General features: G+C 48.7%; 1 protein-coding gene across 1 annotated transcript in view; it reads left to right on the forward strand.

Annotated features, from left to right (window-relative positions):
* The window catches only part of PLCH1 (phospholipase C eta 1), a 44,940-nt gene that overhangs the window by 441 nt on the left and 37,238 nt on the right, over positions 1-7,261 (forward strand). The gene's annotated exons all lie outside the window — the stretch shown is intronic.

Raw genomic sequence — 7,261 nt, forward strand, 5'->3', positions numbered from 1 at the left:
TTCCCCCGGTACTGGCTCCGACCGACCCCCTCAGGGCTGCCAGGGCTGGGTCTGACCGATTCCTCCGGTACCACCGATCTCCTCCGGTGTGGCCAGGGATGAATCCCCCCGGGGCTGCCCGGCGGGGTCTGCCAGCATCGGACCGTCCCCCGGTTCCCGTTCCCTCGGACGCCCCCCTGGTGCTGCCGGGGCTGGATCCGACTGATTCCACCAGGTCCCACCGCTATCCCCCGGCGCTGGGTCTGACCGATGCTGCCCCGGGGGCAGGCAGCGCTGCTGGGCTCCGGTGAAGCACCGAACCCCGCAGAGGAGCTGCAGCTCAGCTGGTGGCAGAGCTGTTCGGGGTTGGTGCTCCTCGTGCTTTGGGTGACACGGGCTGGGGGCTCCAGCAGGTCTGGTCTAATCAGACAGCTGGACCCGTCTGTCTGCAGAGGGAGTGACTTCCTAATGCTGCTCTGAGAGGCCCACACCTTGTATTCTTTATTCCCTTTGAGGTCAGTAATTAAACCCCATCACTGGGGCAGATTTATGGTACTATTAATAACAGCAGCATGGAATGGCTTTGAATTAAAGATAGAAATACTCGTCTCATTCAAAGCAAAGGTGATTTTTTTTCCCTGTAGAACATACAGCTCCATTTTCAGTGTGTTTGTCAGGACTGGAGAGGTTTGCAGCCCACTGTAAAACAAACTGTATCTGCATTTTTGTCACTGTGGATATGTCACCATTGATGAAGTTAATGGCTTAGTGGGCGAATTAATCATTTGTCAGTCTGTGAATCTTCCTAATGAAAGCCAGTTCAGAGAGAGTCCCATTTTTCCCTGTACTGCTTTTTTCCTTGCCCGTGAGCACTTCTAGTCCTATTTGGGACACCAGAAGAATGTTAATAACTTTCTGTAAGTAAGTCTGACAGTGGTGTTGTCACATTAATTCGTGTGTGTTGCACTTGGGACTTGTGTTAGAGAGAAAGCGCTGTCATCTCCAGGCAGAACCATTCTGCTTTTCCAATGAAATGAATTTGTTCCTGGGATTTATCAGGCCACTCATGTGGTCCCACTGGTTTTGGTGGGATCATGCTCCTTCAGAGCTCCCTCTGACCTTGTGGAAGGGAGATGCTCACCCGGGTGCCCCTGGGCACTGTGGCAGTGTTTTGGTGGATGCCTGTTAATCCCTGCTTTTCCCAGGCAGCTCCCTGCTCTCCTGCACCAGTGTGTGACTGGAACAGCTACAGGGCTGTGGATTTGCAGCTCTGCCACTCCAGAGTAGTGAAAGAGGAGTCTGGTCCGTGCTCTGAGACCTGAGGTGTGTTTCAGCTCAGAGCAGCCCCTCGCCTTTGTCCTGCTAATGGTGCAAAGGCTGGATAATGATCCATCAGACAGAGTCCAGCAATCCATGAACAGCTATTGAGGGATGAGTCTGCAAAGTGATAATCATCTACAGCCCAGGGCATAATTAGCAGGAATCCTAGACCAGGAAGATTTCATGGCCTAATTTCTCTGTCTTTGATTGATGACCAGAAAAGATTAGCTATTTTTCCCTCACAGAATCCATCAGGGCTTCCCATTTGTCTCCTTTAACTTAAGCAAGACTGCAGAGACAGTTCCTTTCCCTCTGAGTGTATGGAGGGGCTGAATTCCCCCCGAACAGTGACAGAGGTGACAGTCCCACAGCATGGGTAAGGAGGTGTGCATGTCCCAGGAGCTAGCATGGTGTTGTGGTGCTCCAGAGAGGCTGGGCTCCTCCAGGGCTGTGCTGGTAATTCTGGCTGCTCACGTTAACCAAGTGCACCCTCACTGGGAGCAGCGGGGCAGTGGCATCAGGGCTGTCTGGAGTGATTGTCTGGAATTGAACCTGTGAGCTGGACGAACTGCTGCACCTTGGGACAGCCCGGGTAAAAATACCCCACGGGGCCTGTTGGTGTTCTTAAAAACCATAGGAGTATCTTTAGAAGAACTGGAAGTGTCTGCAGAGGTGCCAGCTGTGTTCATCTCTGGTGTTTTCTTCACAACCTTGTGGCACCTGCATTAGTTTAAGCACCTGAGCAGATGGGGTTCCATTTGTTCACCTCCTGCTGAGGAGTTCAAATGCAAGAACTCATGGACTGCATGAACAAAAATGCTGAAGCTCTGTATCTATTTGGAGCGGTTTAATTGTTTAGTGTAAAAAACCAAACCCCCAAAAGACCACCAACAAAACCCCAAACAAAACCAAACCTCCCCAATAAAACCAAAAGGAAAAAAGGCTCAGCTTGCAGCGGAAGCACCCAGCTGAGCCTGCAGCCCTGTTGCAGTGCAGTGCCCCTGCAGCAGGAGCACAGCCCCGTGGGTTGCAGTAGTGTGGGATGTCACATCCCTGGAAGTGTTCAAGGCTGGAGGGGGCTTGGAGCACCCCGGGGCAGTGGAAGGTGTCCCTGCCCATGCAGGGGGTGCAACAAGGTGAGTTTTAAGGTCCCTTCCAAGCCAAAGCACTCTGGTTCTGCGATCAGCTGAAGGAAGATGCAATTTTGAGCGCTCAGGAGTAAGATGAAGGTGTCGGTGCCACAAGGCCCAGCCTAGTGCAGTTCTGGGCAGCAGCAGAGGGGAGCTCAGGAACAGGGAGAAGGATACAGAAGGGGAGATGAGATGAGTCAGGCTTGTTTAGTTTGGGAATGAAAGATTGAGAGGGGATGTGAGTGCTGGCTCTGAGTGCATTGCAAAAGGAAAGCTCAGAGAGGAAAAGGCTTATTTGAGCTGATGGGGGAAGTTGGCACCAGAGCAAGTTGAAAATTCTCCACAAGTATATGAAACAGGCCCAGGAAAAACTAAGGTATTTTGAGTGGGAGATTGGCAGGTTTTGGAAAAATTACAGCATTGTATTTGTGCTCTTGCTCTGATTTTGTAAATGTGATTAGCAGGCAATGTATTGACTAATGGGACATAAGGCTGGCAAATGATCTGTGGTCCCAGTTCAATCCCTGTGTCCAGTGAACTTCAGCTATGAGCAGCAGAGCTCCCATTCCATTCAGGAGATGCTGCTGTACATGGATCAGGCTGCTCTCTGCTGGGTTTTAATGGTGCTTTGAGACACTTGCAGGCTGTTAGACAAGAAGTATTGATACACAACTGTGGGGCTTTCCATGGGGCTCTGGTGGGTTGACTTTAAATAATGACTGAGATTCATGTGTGTAATGAAGTACTGGGTGCATCCACATTGCCTAAGGCTCTCTCATAATTTTATAATTTTATTAAGAAAAGCTGCTAATGGCTGCATTTGCAGGATATTAAAATTCTTATCTGTTTATGTCTGAAATTTTTGGTTACAGAAGTGGAGGTTGCTGCTGTGCCTTGTACTCTGGGGAGTCTTATCTGCCCAGAAGCAAAAATGTCAGTTTTCTTCAGCAGCAGCAGCAGTGAGATACAGCAGTGTGTGTGCACGCAGAGAATAACAGACCAGAGACAGGGGCTGGGGGTGAGCTGTTTTAGCAGTTTCTGCAGAACAGAGAAGACAAGCAATTAGAATGTTTGGAATAGCCTTGAGGATTTGATGAACCCACTTTCATTTCCTTCCTCTTGCAAGCAGTTCCAAAATACAGACTACAGCATCCCTCTAGGCTTGGAAGAAGAGATTTTTTTTTATTTTTGCAGGGGTTTTAAGCTGTAAATGTGCATCATGTTTTGTTTGTTTGCTGGCAGTAACAATGTAGGAATGGCTGTGCTGTCAGAGCAAACATCCATTTAACTTTGCTGCTAGATGGTCAGGGCTAGAAGTATAAAGGGAAAAAAAAACCCAAGTGTACAGAGCTGCCTTTCCTGTGGCTCCCAATGCCTCCCAGTCAGCAATGTGAGTACTCCCCCAGCCAAAACTGATCTAGATAATTCCAGTTTTTTCATTACATCTGATAGTTTTATTTTTTTTCATAAGATTTTTGGAATTCATTTATGCTTGTGACCATCTGTGGGAGTTAACCCCAAAACTTGTGGTGGTTGGTGTGGACCCTGTGGCTGGAGGGAAGCAGGGATGGAGCAGGTTGTGTTTCACCTTGGAAAGGGAACTGCCTGGGAGGTGTGAGTGGGTCTGGACCTGACAGGTGACACAGGTCCTTGAGTCGTGTTGGGCACACCCTGGTGGCTTTGGCTGTCCAACATCCTGATGAGGAAACCACGGAGAGCCTCTCCTTGCTTCAGTGACCTTAGACTTCCGTGCCCAATGAGAACAGCAAGTGCCTTCTGTTGTCCTTTTTTATGCAGTCAAATGGCCTGTTTTGGTTATTGGAGCACAAGAGTTTTGGGGGAGCAGTCCTGGAGCTTTGCCAGGTTGCAGAAATCCTTCAGGCCTGATGTTTGCTGATGGGCAGTGCTCTATAATTAGCTCTGCTGAAGCCTCGTGCAGGGCTGGGGGCACAGCTACAGATGCCAGTGTGGGCTGCAGGATTCAGCCTTTTATCTGCAGTCGCTTCAGCTGGAGCTTCAGAATGGTGCTGGGAAAGCAGAACGAGTTGGTAGTGCAGGAATTTGTGTTTGGGTTCATGTTCTGATTTATGTGAAATATCCACAATCCATTCCTTGAGACAAACAGATGTAAATGGAAATGTGTTTGCAAGAAGAGCATTAAGGAATTAATGCATTGAAGTCTACTGAGGTTTAAAAAGGGCCTAAAGTGCCTGAAGAAACCCTCTGTGCTTTGTTCAAGAGCTGTGTCTGTCTCTGCATCTGTTAATGAAAGGAGGAGTCTCATGTGGGATCTGTCTCCAGACAATGTTTCAGGTCCTTGTGTTCCAATGCCAAGTATTTTTCTCCTTTCATTTTTGTGTGTTTCTCAGCTTTCCATAGAACCATGTCTTCATTAACGATAAATGAGTTGATAAAAGCTTTAATCTGATAAAAATGACAAGTTTTCTGTGCAGCTGATACAAAGTTTTATTCACTGCTGGCTGACTTTTCACAAGGAGATTGTCTCGCAGTTCAGATCTAAGATTACACTTGGAAGATGATTATGAAGATGTTGTTATCTCCTTATTTCATTATCTATTCCCTGTAAGAGGTGTTAGTTCTCTAATCAGCTTTTCTTGCTCTTTAGCAGAATTAGGCTTTGTGCTGGTTTCCAGCTATTTTGACAGTGATAAAGGAAAACCCAACGAGCTAGAAAATGAACCTTCCTCTGACGCTGTAATTTCCAAACTGTTAGCTAAATCATATTCTCATTTATTGGAAAATGGATATTTTTGCAGTAGAACTTGCAGGGTTGTGTCTCTGTCCAGTAATCTGAGCCTTGTGAGGTGTGGGCAGGAAACCTAAGTGGGAAAAACAGGGGTGGAGGTGAGGCTGTTACTGTTCCTGCCAGACCTTAGCTCAGGACTGTGCAACACCCCCAGGACAGCAGTGATGGCTGAAAAGATCCTGTCTTACAGTGATCCTTGATGTCAATCAGCTACAGGTAAAGGGAAGTGAGTTTTTTGTTCAGAAAGCTTGTTTGTCACCATCACCTCTGGGGCTGTTGGAACTGTGTGGGCTGTGGCCCTGCAGAGCATCCCCACAGGAGAATGAGCCTGGGAGCCCTTGGAGCAAGGGAAAGCCAAGCCAACTGACAGGCCTTGGGATTAAATGCAAAACCTGGCTTGACACCGAGGAGTTGTCATGGGGATCGATTTTGGAGTTTTTTTTGAAGTTGAATAAACCTACAGGTCTTCTTATACCATTTGGCACCTGTCAACTGAATTACATAACATCTTCATTTGTTTGCTGTAATGTTCTTCTAACCTATATAACATGCTTGAATTTCTAAAGACATATAGCATTTAGGCATGTCTGGTTTTAAAAGGAAGCTTATTTTGGAGACAAAATAATGAAGAGTGTATCGGTGATTGTGTAAGGTTTCTTACAGAGCAGCTGTGGCATTGAAGGTGCTTGTGTGGGGCTCGTCTTATAATTAAAAGAACAGTAGGAGTGTGAGTAATTTGCATTTAACACATTATCAAGTGCAATCTGATATATCAATAATTAAACTGTACAGCAGTGACAGTTTATTTTTTGTTGTTGAACTGCATAATTTCTATGCACTGGTAACTGTCTAGAGGCTTCACAGTGGTGGTTTCAGCCATGAACGTGGTGGGCTGAGACCCAGAGCTGGGGTAATGCTGTGGCTGCCCCATTTCCCTTGCTCTGCCCGGCAATGGGTGACACTCCCTTCTCAGAGTGGGACTTGTGCCACCTCCTGCCATCCCCTCCTGACAGCGCTGTTAGAGCCACAGCTGAGCAGCCCAGAGATCCTGCAGTGGGTCTGGGCTCTTGTTTCACACTCCAGGGTGCTGGACATGGTCCATGGATACCCCACAGAGTGCTGAGCTCTGTCATGGGGGCTGTGGGAAGGCTCTCTATGCTACCAACAGCTAAGAAATAATGATTTCTCAGGAAGTAAAACATGTCAGCTCCACTTGGATTTTGTCTCCCATCCCACCGAAGTTCCGCGGGCACGTAGAACTATGAGGGGTGGGTTTTTTGAGTGGTTTTTATTTGTTTTCCTCCTCTGTCACGTTGTCTCTCATGTAACTTTTTCCTGGCCTGTGCTTGACAAATTCTGTCTCTTTTATTGCTGTCACAATGTTTAGGAATACAGCTGGGAATTCCTTTGGTGTACTGATGTAAATGTCACAGTGGAAGAGCCAGCTGAAGAGGGAAAGAATTAGAAAATGCAATAAATGAAAGATGTGAAGCATTGTATGTGGAGCTGACTTCATTCTTGCTGTGCTTTCCAGCCCTGTGAGCCCTTGGGCTCCGTTGTAAGGAAGTGCAATTTATGCAAGTCTGAACGCTTCTGCCCATTGTTCCACACTGCCTGTAACCCCCTGATTTCAGGAGCACGGGGTGCTTTAAACCTGCCCAGGGTTTCGCCAGGGGCACAGGGCTTTCTGTAGCTGCTGGCAGAGCTGGTGCTCAGCACCTCCCGGGATGTTCCTGCTCCTTGTTCCTTGCCCTGCTCGGGGATGCACAGCCGGACCCGAGTGCATTTGTGCCGCAGCTGGCCTGTCCCTGCAGGGTGGCTGTTCCTGGAGTTAGGGACAGTGGGACAGCGGCAGGAGGAGGGGCACAGAGCCAGAGCAAAGGCCCCAAAGGTGCTGGGGGCTTCTCCCCTCCGGCTGCAGATGCGGGGGGTTCTCTGGAGCGGGCTTGGATTTCCCCTCCCGCGTTCAGCCTGCGTCACTCCGCCGCTCCTGAGCCGGAGTGTGGTAATCCCTGCCCGCCCCGCTGCCCGCGGGAGTCCCGGCGCTTCCCGGGGCCGGCCACGC

The sequence above is a fragment of the Geospiza fortis genome, unplaced genomic scaffold, assembly GCF_000277835.1.
Source record: "Geospiza fortis unplaced genomic scaffold, GeoFor_1.0 scaffold172, whole genome shotgun sequence".
Lineage (NCBI taxonomy): Eukaryota > Metazoa > Chordata > Aves > Passeriformes > Thraupidae > Geospiza > Geospiza fortis.